Raw genomic sequence first — 12,350 nt, forward strand, 5'->3', positions numbered from 1 at the left:
ATGATTAACTACAGTACATTTATAAAGGTCTTATAATAGCCTCCTGATTAAGCCATTTTTGTGAGGGAAAATGTTGCCTGATTTATATCTTACTCCCCAGAGTTGTTATGTAATCACAGTTCACCTTCAGCAGGACACAGATAAGAGTGAAATGGGAAGGCAAAAGGGGGATACAGGAGAACGGGGACTACACAGGCATTTTTTTTAGCCTGTCACATTCCATGCTCTTCAGTTTCTGTAACCTCTCTTTATCCTTCTGTGTCAATATGGGTAGTAGAAATATTTGTGTGCAAATGATGGTACTGCAAAGTCTAGGTCAAGCAATTACAAAGTAGTAATTCCCCTGTGGAGGCCTTCTGAAGTAGGGAAACTGAGATTGCTCTGCTATAGCGGAAGTAAAAATTATTGCTGAGAGACCAAAGACCATGACTTGGATGCCTCAGATGTCCATTTTAAAACCAAAGTCAAACACAAGGGCATTGGGAAATGAGATGCTCTTAAACACAGCACAAGACAGGACTAAAATATAGTAGGTAGTGTTGTATTCATAAGAGCATTCTTTGAACTGGAAATGCTGTTATTGGGGACAAAACTGAGAAAGTACAACAAAAGTGAATATCTTTTTCTTTCTCATCACGGGAGAATAGTTCGTTGGTAATGTTGTTACAGGTTGCCTAACACTTTTTCAGTTACAAAATATATTTGCACCCTTTCTGAGACATCCATTATTTGCTTAAGGGACTAAAAAAGTGCCTTTTCGTTCTCCCATGAAATTCTGTTCTGGTTTGTCTAAGATGTGCATTTTTGAAAATCACCAGTTTGTGTTGTCAGTGAAGTCTTGGCAGAAAGACTACAATATTCATATTCAGTTCTTATTTTGGCAAAGGCTGGCCAGCAGCATAGATCACATTGACTAACCCTAGAACAGACAGACAGTTCCCCTGTACAGCACTATGCACAGCACACAGACCCAGTCGCCAATCCCTTCTTGGAGACATGACATAGGTATGGAGGTAGAGGGGAGGGGCTGGAATGGCCGAATGAAGAGAGGGGGAGTCCAGCACCCCTATTACACCCCTTTGCAGATGATGGATTATACAACTCCTTTTCACAGCCTCCTCAAAGTCTGGTTAAAGTACCTATTTAGGCCCATTTTAAAATAAAATGTAGGGAAATTATCTGTGCTTTTTACTAACAGTGAATAGTAGATGGGGCCCCTCAAAGAAAAAAATCATTGCGGGGCTCTCTGAAGATACCGCTGAAATATTGCACAGAGTCCAGTGTGAGACTTGTTTACATTATAAACAATAGAGTATATTCACAGTGGTCCCATTCTATTATCTGTAACAGCTGGAAGCCCTTATCACTTGTCTGTTGAAAAACTGCAAAAATGCAAAGTTGATTTTTATCAATTTAAGTTTAATCACAGTAGGACACACTGAATCCAAAATATACATCCACAAACAGACTGAATCAATATAAATAAATAAGGTGTAAATTATGAGTTTAGCTAGTTCCTTCTAGTTTTTGTGTAGACAAGCCCTAAATTGTAAATTTCTTCCTTAAACATTAACAATTTTAAAATAATTTGCAGTTTGAGCTGTTGCTTGTTCTCTTAAATTCCTAATATAAGAACATTGGAAATGAACAGTGTGGATCCTCAAAAGCATATTAAAATAGGCTACTATTTGGTGGATATTATTTTAAAAAAAGAATTTCCAGCCCAGGGGAAGGGTGATATTTCAACATTTTGTTTTTAATCCTGAATTTGAGACCGGAAAAACAAACAAACAAAAACCCCAAACAGAATAGCAAAACTTTTTGCAGAGCAAAATGTTTTAATAATTTCTAACATGGGAATTTTTTTGAATATTTTGCTTCAGCATTCTGAAACAATGTTTTTGGTTTGAATCAGTTCAACATTATTCTATGTCTACTGAACTGCTGCAATGTTTCCCGAGTTCCAGTTTTTCATCTGGGCCAGAATCCCTGGCAAGACCTTGATGCAGCATGGTCATGGTGTAAGGATAAGGCCGTTTCCTGTATCCATATTGTAAGGCCTGAGGACTTTTTTCTGCAGCCATATTAGAAGAGCAGCAGCCATGAGCAAAGAAGCAGGAAGTCACATCCTCACATTTCATCTAAATTACATTATAATAATATAATATTTGGCTGTTAAAAAGCGATCATGTCCTAATAGTACCCACCATTACCAGATAAAGAAACAGATCTTAAGATGGTTAAGGAAAACTTTGATAGCATTCTGTCTGGCAAGAAATCACTTATCAATAGTTGTAGTTGTGAAATCCCTACTTCTTTATGGTTATGTCTTTATGGTCCCCACTTCTCTATTGTTTATCTGTGTGGTCTGTCTGGTTTTTTGATTGTTTCTGTCTGTTGCATAACTAATTTTGGTTGGTGTAAGTCAGCTATGGAGGTGGGGTATGATTGGTTAAAGAATTTTTACAATATGTTAGGACTGGTTTAGAAAATTGTTCAGTAATATTTCAATAAAATGCTTGGTTAAGGTACAACTAAGCAAGACTCAAGTTTCACTGTATAAACTAGGGTCCAAAAGGAAGTTCTTTGGAACCAACTCCAGGACACAGCCCCAAGATCAGAGCTCCCAGGCCTCAGTACTTTGCCAATCATAACTGTGCAGAAGCTGGAGTCCCCAGATGACCTGAACCTGACTGGCCATCAGGAAAAGTTCATCTGCCTTATTGGGAGTGGTGAGCATTGTATGCTTAGTGGGTGCATTCTTTTTTTGGTGATTGTTAAATAAATAGAGATTAAGTAGGATATTACTTTGTAAGGCTCTTTCACTGGTAAAAGTCCCCATAAACCCACAGAAGATTAAGCCCTGAGTCCACAGGGAATGGGTGTTTGTCCGGATCCCACAGACAGGTAAAGTTTGATGCCTTTCACCTGGAGTCCTAGGAACTGGGAAAGAGTGAGGGTACCTAAATCAACTGGGTTATGTCTTAAGTCCTAGGAACTAGGTAGCGGTGGGATGTCCTAGAATGTACGGTCAACAAATTTAGGGTAAAATTGGGTGCCTTAGAGTGTGTGTAACAAAGAGAATTTTGTGCGGGTAAAATGGGACTCCCTAGTGGAGTGCAGCAAGGAGATTGTGGTACAACATGTGAGATGTAGTCCAGGCAGGGACTCATTCCTACCACACAACCAAGAGCAATTGCCACTCTTAAGCAGGGGGGTACCTTTCTCTTGAAATTGTTTTTTTAAAGTAAAATTGTACACCTATGGCACTGAAGAAATAGTCAAAAAATCATTTCATGTTTTCAGTTCCTTGCAATGAAATGCAAGATCAATTCTGTGGCTAGTTATGGGTAACTTTTCTATGGTATCTACTGTCTTGCAAGTGATTGGTGCTTTTGGCCCATCTTTAGTGTTCCCATAGGGATGGTTAGATTTGTTTTTGTTTTGAACAAAGAAAAGAAATCATTAAATGAATAACTATTCAGAAAACTTCCATATGTCAGGAAGAGAGAACTGGTCCCCTCACTATTTGGGTTCTTAATGGATATTATCCAGATAGTTGTAAATTGTCCAGTTACTGTATAGTTTTCATTTGTTAATGCATGTCTCCAAGCAGATTTCACCTTGGTGGATGAGGAAAAAATAGTTAACTTTAAATAATTTGGGTGGGCTGGATTATTACATTACATAATGTAATATGCCAAAGTGAGGAAATGTAATTAATTTCCTGTAGGAAATTAAAACAATGAACACCTATTTTCAGATGAGAAAGATACTATCAGTTTACACTGATGAAAGATCACATTACATTTTACAGTTTTATGGCTACATAGTAAATTCAATTATACAGAAAAAGGCCTAGAAACATTGGACCATGCAATCAGACTTAAGCCATTGTACTGAATAATATATTTTTGTCAAATATTTATCTAATTTTTTTAAATGATTTTGAAAAATCCATATTGCATACTTTGGTCTGTTCATAAATGTTCTCTGTGTAAAGAGAGTCTGCAAAGACCTTTCTTAGCTTTAGATGTGCTTTAGTTTTTCCATTTGATGCAAGGTGAAAGTACTGTAACATTTCTGTTTATTCCCTTCATAATTATATACTCCAGACTTCAGTCAGGTTTTGTATTTGCTGCACACACACAAATCTCATTCATTTTCCCACTCAATCTCTGCAGTGGATCTTGAATTGAATGGCTTAGAGAAGCTAGCAAACAACCTTCTCAAAGACACCTGTTAGATGCTGGCACTCTGGATCCTTCTCAGTCAAGCTTGTTGCTTTGGTGTGTGACCTCCTGCTGTCCCTGACAAGTAAACTACATCTAAAATCCTCTTGCTGGACCTCTCAGTGGCATTTGATGCCATTGAGCACCTGATTGCCCAAGATGCTGCAGGGGTGAACAGAAACACCCTGTAATAGTTCAAGTTCTTCCTCCCAGGCCAAACCCTGAGAGTAGTTATGGGCAACAGTTACTCCAACTCCAAAGCCCTCTGCTGTAGAATTCCTCAAGGCTCAGTCCTCTCCCCACATATTTTTTTTTCTACATCTACAGGATGCCCTTGTGAAAGGTGTTATGGATTGGATCAATGAGCACACAATTGGCCATTAGGAAGTTTTGAGTTCTAATCCTTGCTCTGCCACTGACTAAATTAGTCCACAGATTGGGAATGCTCAATGCCCTAGCAGCAAAATATGCCTGCTCTGTCTTCAACTGGTCAGAAGTGTGAGCATCATCCTATCCGACAAAGTCCTGATAAAGCATTTATGATACCTAGCTTTGATTATTGCAACTCATTTTTGATAATGAAGCCCCCGTGAAGGAGAAAGATCTAACTGTTTAAAAAAAAAAGTCTGCTTAGAAACATAGGTTTCTATGATCACCTTGGGCCTCACACTACACTGGCCCCTCCCCAATTAAGTAGAGGGTCCAGTTCAAGGTCTCTGTCCTGATTTTCAAGGTCCTGCATTGGAGTAGCTACTTGAAATATTGCTTCTTCCTCTGCAGTCATGACCTCATATGACAGTTGTTGTGTTCCACTGGAACAATAAACTTGTCGGATAACTGGGGGGAGGCTTGTGAATGCAGGAAACAGAACTTTCACAGGAGCTGGACCTAGACTATGGAACGTACTCCTACAAGACAAAACTGCGTCCTCAGAGCTAACCACTTTCAGAAGCAAACGCAAAATTCATTTCAGTAGTTTCTTGACATAGACACAAGCCTTGTGCTCAAACCAGGCATAAAGAAGCAAGCAAACCAAAAAGCTATAAAATAACCAAGCTATGTCTCCTACAGGCTGAGAATGATAAAATAGAGAGAAATTTACTTAGTACCAAGGTAGATATTTCTTTTTAGATGCCATCTTTTAGATCAGATGTAAAACTGAGGTCCTCAATATTCATCCTTAATAACTCAGTGGCACCTTATTTTTTAATAAGAGGTGGGTGTTAAAGTTCCTGGACAATTTGAGTAATAAAATTCTGAATACTTATATTCTATATGATTTCAACTGGAAATAATCACTAGCTACCCTAAATTGTTGTTTATGATCACTGTGCCCTGTTAGATGGCTGTGGCATCATCTCACAGGTTTTATGATGATGGTAGAGATTTTACATGTAAAATTCAGTTATTGGTCAGATTCTGACAGTATGTCTGAGTAACTCTTTTTAAGTCACCTGGATTTTTCAATGGCTTCATTGAAGTCAACTAGTGGAACTGTATTCAGAATCTGGGCCATGACTGAATTTCCAGACCCTTTTGCATGTGTCAGTTATGAAGTGCTGTACAGCACCCACATCTCTAAAGCTGGAACAATCTTGACAACTTTTAGAAGACGGATAAAGAGAGACTAGATGCACTGGGAGAACCAGAGGATCAAATTACCCCCAAATAAGGCTCCAATTCAGCTCTCCTTACTGAGCTTCATAACCTGCTGAAATCATTGAGAGGTTTGCACTAGTAAAGCAAGAAGGATTGTGCAAAAATTTTAAATATGTTTAACAAAGTTTTTTCTTAATTTGAGTCCCCCTTCCCCACGTTGTGGGATGTAAAAATCTCAGAGATTGTAAAACCCTGGGACGAGAAAAGAGTAAGAGGCATATTTGGGCATCATCATTTAAAATGGTAAGGGAACGTAAGCATACACTCCACCAAAAATGATCACCATTACTATGAAATACCAAAAGTCAGGCCATGTAATATGTATCAATCTTACATCTGTTAAATCGAAAAGTAAACAATGAAGAGCAGATTTTATGAAATTACTTCAAATTTATACCAGCATAACTGAGACCAAAATGTGACTCATAATTCCCACAGAAACCATAACTGAACCCTTTTGACACAAAACTAATCTTCCATTTATAAAATGAAATATTTATAAATCTCTCATCCAGAGGGATACCAAACTTTTACAAACTACTAAGTGATTTATAAAAATAAATTTATGACTTGATTAATAAGTCTTTAGTTCTGTGGAACAGTTTTGATCCTTTATACAGTCATTCATTTTCTTTTCAGACCACCATGTCTGAGAGTCCACATCAAAACAGAAATTGCTTAAACTGAATGTTAAGTTTATAGGAGCAATAGCAACACACCCCTCTCTCCATAAGAGAAATCTCATCAAAGCTAAGTAAAGAAGGGTGCAGGAGAAAAGTCCCTTTGAGCAAACACTAGTCTTAAACCTTTTCACCCTTCATAAGTCAAGTACATGCCCTCCGACCAATTTAATTCCTAATCCAAACAAAATTTACTGAATGGGAGGGGACGTAGATGAGTGAATCACAAAACATCAGTATTTCAGTTCTTAGCTGTTTTTGGGTGGAAAAAAATGTTCCATTTACACACAAGGACCTTCAAAAGGGCAGAACTTGACCTGTAATGTTTTCCTAAGAGATGTACTGAGTTGCATTTTTGACTTTTTTTTTTTTTTTTTTTGCCATTCATCTCTCAAACGATAGCACCAAATTAGAAGAAAAGCCTGTAGCCAGTTTTTGTGAAGTGTCTTCAGGTTTGTGCAATCTAACTGCAATAGAAGATACTTTTTAAACTAGCAAATAGTTACAATTAACTCTACTAAATGTCAACAAAGCCCTTGGTAGGGAAGATGCTGCTTTCGTCTTGTGTCCATCTTCACTCTGTTTACAGAAAACTGACGTGACATTTTAGTCTGTTTACAAAGCAGTGCACATGTTTATTCAGCAGTTATCTGGCAACAGATTTGTGTGTGTTGTTTCAAATTAGTTTTTCTTTTATTCCATGAAATGAGAACAGTTTGATTTTATTTAGGCCTTGGTTCCACTTGAGGTTGACTGATTTCAGAACTGCCCTGCTTTAGAAGAAGGGGAAAGTGTATATGTAATCTTTAGATCCCTTGTCATTTTCTTTCCCTCCTTCAACAGGTTGGAGAATTGTTAGCTGGTGCACAGTGAGCAGAAGGTTAACAGCTTACATTCTTCTAATATTTGCACAAGTGTTCAGAGAGACAGAGACTTACAAGGTTGCTTGGGGACAGAGAAGGAAAGGCAGGATTTCACACCAGGGTCGTAAGCTTGTCCCAACCTAGGGTTGTTTTTAGTCATGCCACCTTTGCATATGTTAACTTGTTTATAATCGGATAATAATGCATTATTATTTAAAGAAAATTGCTGACTTGACTGCACCTGTATTTGTTTCTGCTGAGTCAGTCTATCAGATTACATCTGTTTCTCATAATCAAAAACATTGATGCTGATTTCCCCCATCAGCTTCTCTTATCCACTTGTGAAGTCTTCATTACCAATTATAAGTTTGTGATAGTACAATTCTTTCCATATAAACAGACCATGACAACATACACAGAAGGATTAGAATTTTTTTGAAGGATCAAATAAGAGAAAAATAAGTTATATAAGGAGAAAGCTCTATTCAAAACAAATTTTGAATGATTACATGTGGAATACAGAAAATTACTGGTTAAGGAAATTGCCCTTAAGATGAATGTTCTCTTCCTCAGGTTAGCACCGGTTTAAAAATCATTCTTTAAAGTAACTTTCTTTCATTTCCTGCTCCGGAAAACAGACTGCTTTAGCCAGAGAGAACAAGCAGCTTTTTTCACTTATGCAGAGAGCGCTGACACTCCTCTTGAAATGAGACTTGATGGAATAATTAAGCCCTTTTAGAAGACATCCTTTGAGTTAAAAAATGGGAGCCAAGGATGGCACCCTTCAGACATACAGTACAGGTCCTCTGTTCTGATGCAAAAAAATAATCTAGAGATGAGCAATTTTTTTTATAGTTTACAGAATAGTTTGATCAAAAGATTACAATAAAAAGTAGCGTGTGTTTTGTGGTGGTGGTTTTGGTTGGTACTTTTGCAGGTGGATGGTGATCAATTGTTCTCCATATCCACTGAGGCTAGGATAAGAAGTAATCTGTTTAGTTTGTGTTATGGGAAATTTAGGTTAGATATTAGAAAAAAAATTCGAAGTGTAAAGATAGTTAACCACTGGCATAAGTTACCCAAGGACAGTACTTAATTTCTGATGAAAGAGTTGCCAGGGCTCACGCAATTTTTTTTTTTAAACATTCAGAACTGATGCAGCAAGCAGAGGTTCCAGGTCTCTGAACTGACAACCCTAGAGATGCCAGGGCTCGGCCCTGGCACGCGCTGGCACAAATTAAGCACTACCTAGGGAGGTTGTGGAATCCACCCTATTGTTTTTTTCAGTTAGACAATTATCTGTTAGGGATGGCCTGGGAATACTTGGCCCTGCCTCAGTGCAGGGGATGGACTAGATGACGTCTTGAGGTCCCTCCCAGCCCTACATTTCTATAATTATGACGTTTTGCTGCTGCTAAAGTCATAATACTGGGCATCAATTTATTATCATTGCCATGATGATCTGCTATAAAAATATTACATTTTGAAAAGCCATCCTTTAATTTTTACTGTAGTTTTAAAGTGGAAAAGGTCCAAGAATGTACAACTTTTTGGTTCTTTCAAAAGTTGTATACAACTGACAATCCATTGTGTATCTCGACACTTGTGACTAGGTAGTTACAAGTAGTTCTGATTTCAAAGATGGATCCGACCTGAAGATGTAAATTGAACAAATTATTTTAATGTCCAGGTTCAGAATAAAAATCTCAATTACTGCTTCATGTTCAAATAATTTCAGAACATTCTACTGTTTTTATCTAAAAGATTTACATTTTATACAATAATGATGTGGTGGTGTTTTTAGAATACTGTAGTATTTTTATGATGTTATGATGCAACTCTTCAGATGTCGTTGACAAATTCTTGCAGAACTGTGAGGGGCTGAAAAACTTTGGTGATTGACATTTGATTATTCAAGCGAGCAATGTTGTTTTCTTCAATAAAATATAAGGTAATGCGATTTCAACATTTTGATTCCTGGCTTTAGGCCTGGAATCAAATAATAAACTAAGAGGGTGCCTGCAAATTTTACTTTTTTAATGAGGAATCTTTTAATCTCTGTATTTGATCACAGATTTTACGCTGCCTTGGTTTTAGTTTAATGATGCAATTAGATTAATCTAAAAATATTCCTACATTATACTTGTTAGTAAAGTATAGCTCTGTTGGTAGGATTCCACTTTGTAAGCTAAGAGACCAGCTGGACTGAGCGAGGCTGTGAGCAGGCGCGGAGTCAACAGGGAGTAGTACCTTCGTAGGGACATTCTGGTAGTGCTGTGCTACTGAAGGTGCTTGCGAGAGTGTTCATCTGAAGGCCCTTCCTCTCATTTCCAGACACTATCCAGGTAGAAATGAAAGATTCCATGTCACTTTTTGACAAGATTAAAGGGTAACTTCTGCATTGGCTAACACTCCCTCCCCCAATAAAACAGCTTCTAGTGGTCTAGGTAGTTCATAAATCCAAAGAGTTTTAAGCTTAGAAAGGACCATTATGATTATCTAGTCTCCTGTATAATAGGACATACAATTTTTACGAGTGATTCCTGCTTTAAGCCCATAACTTTGGTTGAGTTAAAGAGGTCTAATTTTGATTTAAAGACTTCAATTGATGTAGAATTCACCACACTCCTAGGTAAGTTGTTCTAATGATTAATGACCTGCACTGGCTTTTTTTTTTTAAAAAAAAGGGGGGGGGGGCGGGTTCCTTCTTTCTAGTCTGTCTAGCTTCACCTTCCAGGCATTAGATCTTCTTATATCTTTGTGTGCTAAATTAAAGAGCTCTCTGCTATCAGAAGTCGTCTTCCCACCTAGCTACATATAGATTATTACCAAGTTACTTAAACTTTTGGGTGTGAGCCATGGCTGAATATATAATGGTTCCTGCACTTGCTTACTGTTACTAGACTACCAGTTTGAGGCACAGAATTGCAAAGAACCATATTGCAGATGCTTGTGCTGGGTGAATCTGGTCCCTTGAAAAGTGCTATATAAAACCAAAGGCCAAGACTTTCAAAATGACTAGTGATTTTGGATGTCTCAATTTTTGTGTGGCCAATTCAAGACACCTCTTAAGGGGGCCTAATATTTCAGAAAGTGCTGAATACCCACCCTCTGAAAATCAGGCACTTCTAAGGTATCTTAAATTGGGCACCCAAAACGGAGACCTCCGAATCACTTAATTTCACAGCACAGAAAAAAAAGCCCAAATGTCATGTAAGGATACTTCTTACATGGTAACTAATGGGAATCTGTCTCTTAGTATGTATGGGAGGAATAACTACATGGTAAGTGGTGGTACTGTTCTATCCAAATATGTGTTGCCATACTTCTGTCTTCAACACTAGAGTGTTGATACTTTGGGATTTACTGCATGTAATTACTTTGGGATGTGCACAGTCCTTCCCCCACAAAAATATGTGGAGAGAAGCAAATTAAATCAAACTCAGCAGCTTTTCTTCACATCACTTGTATGATGCATTGCCTCCCTCTTGTCTGATGAGACTATCAGGAATGTGGAATGGATGGAAGTGGAAGCAGTAAAAAGATGCTGGTTCTCTAGGGTTTGGGGCAGGATTTACTATGAATCCCAGTTAGGCAAGAAGAGACTTTCCCCTCTCTAATCTATTCAGGCTCCAAATAAAATAAGGTCTGTTTCCAGATGTGCTGCCACTGGATGCTGGGCTGCCAACTATGCTCTATGCGACAAGTTAGATCTTAGTTACATTGGTGTCACTGAAGTGTAAATCTAGACATGTGGCTCTGTAGGGTTATGTAAATTGGAGGATGAATTAATGCTGCTCTCAGCAGCACTAACTAAGCCCTGATTTGTGTGTGTGTGTGGATTTTATCCCTGACGGACTTTGCAAATGACTTTCTGTGTGATCTTGGGGAAGTAACTTAGCCTCTGTACCTGTTTCCCCATCCGTAAAAATGAATACTACTTACCCACCTTTGTAAAGTGCTTTAAGATCCTTGGATGAAAGGTGCTAAACATGGTGCGAGTTGCTATAGTATTTACCAAGTACAAAATCGTCCACATGTAAATAGAATAGTGACATCATACCAGCGGCATGTAGCCATTATTGCTGATACTGAACTACACCTTTTCAGTGCATTCTGGTGCAGCGTGGCAAAGGGCACATTATGGATTCTTTTGTGCGAAGCTGACAAAAATCCAGTTTGGATCCTCATGAGAGAGAACTTTTGGTGCAGAAAAATCTCTTCTCCTAGTGCTCTCTGAAGCATCAAAAGTGGTAAGATCCAGTGCTCTTTCAGCAGTCTCAAATGTGCTAAGGCTACAATTGAAAACTCAAACAAATGGAGAACTGCAACTTTGTTCACTTTCACAAGACCAAATGTTGTAAATTTTGTCCAGCTAAAATGTAGACACAGGTTAGTTCACTGAAATACTGTTCAAGAACATTTTATCCTTTAAAAGAAATTTCTCTTGCATCACTGCCAACATCAATGAGTGCTTGCTTTATTTGTGTATGAATCAGCAGCATCCAGAGGTTTGGCCAGTTTGTGCATCTGACTTTTTTCCAACTAATTGCAATATTTTTCATTCATGAAAACTTTAAACTTTTCTTCGTTCCCCACTTTTCAGACTACAGAATAGCCAGCTCTTCCCTTCATGGATGTGAAATTTTGTAATTGCTATTTGCCTGTTATGTACAGATGTGGAGAACAGAGCTGTAATTAAACGTGTTAGCTCCTGGCAAGCATATCCTGGCAAGCTCCTAGCAAGCATATTTGTATCCCACAGATTTCTGCGTTCCATTTAGCACAGAGGTTTTCAAACTAAGGGGGCAATTTGAAAACCTCTGTGCTAAATGGAAGGCAGAAATCTGAGGGGGGCATATCACCTCTGTCCTTCTGCCCCCTTTTTCCACCACTGTGGCGTCTGTGTGCCTTGG

At 38.2% G+C, this 12,350-nt stretch overlaps 2 long non-coding RNA genes across 2 annotated transcripts in view; one reads left to right on the forward strand and one right to left on the reverse strand.

Moving 5' to 3' along the window:
• LOC125635743 (uncharacterized) overlaps positions 1 to 12,350 on the reverse strand; it is a 107,313-nt gene that overhangs the window by 70,603 nt on the left and 24,360 nt on the right. The window contains exon 3 of the long non-coding RNA XR_007356359.2: positions 9,685 to 9,771. This is a non-coding gene — a long non-coding RNA (uncharacterized LOC125635743). The remainder of the gene's footprint in view (positions 1 to 9,684; positions 9,772 to 12,350) is intronic.
• The window catches only part of LOC142071913 (uncharacterized), a 248,828-nt gene that overhangs the window by 65,349 nt on the left and 171,129 nt on the right, over positions 1 to 12,350 (forward strand). The window lies entirely within an intron of this gene.

This window comes from Caretta caretta, chromosome 4, assembly GCF_965140235.1.
Source record: "Caretta caretta isolate rCarCar2 chromosome 4, rCarCar1.hap1, whole genome shotgun sequence".
Taxonomy (NCBI): Eukaryota; Metazoa; Chordata; order Testudines; family Cheloniidae; genus Caretta; species Caretta caretta.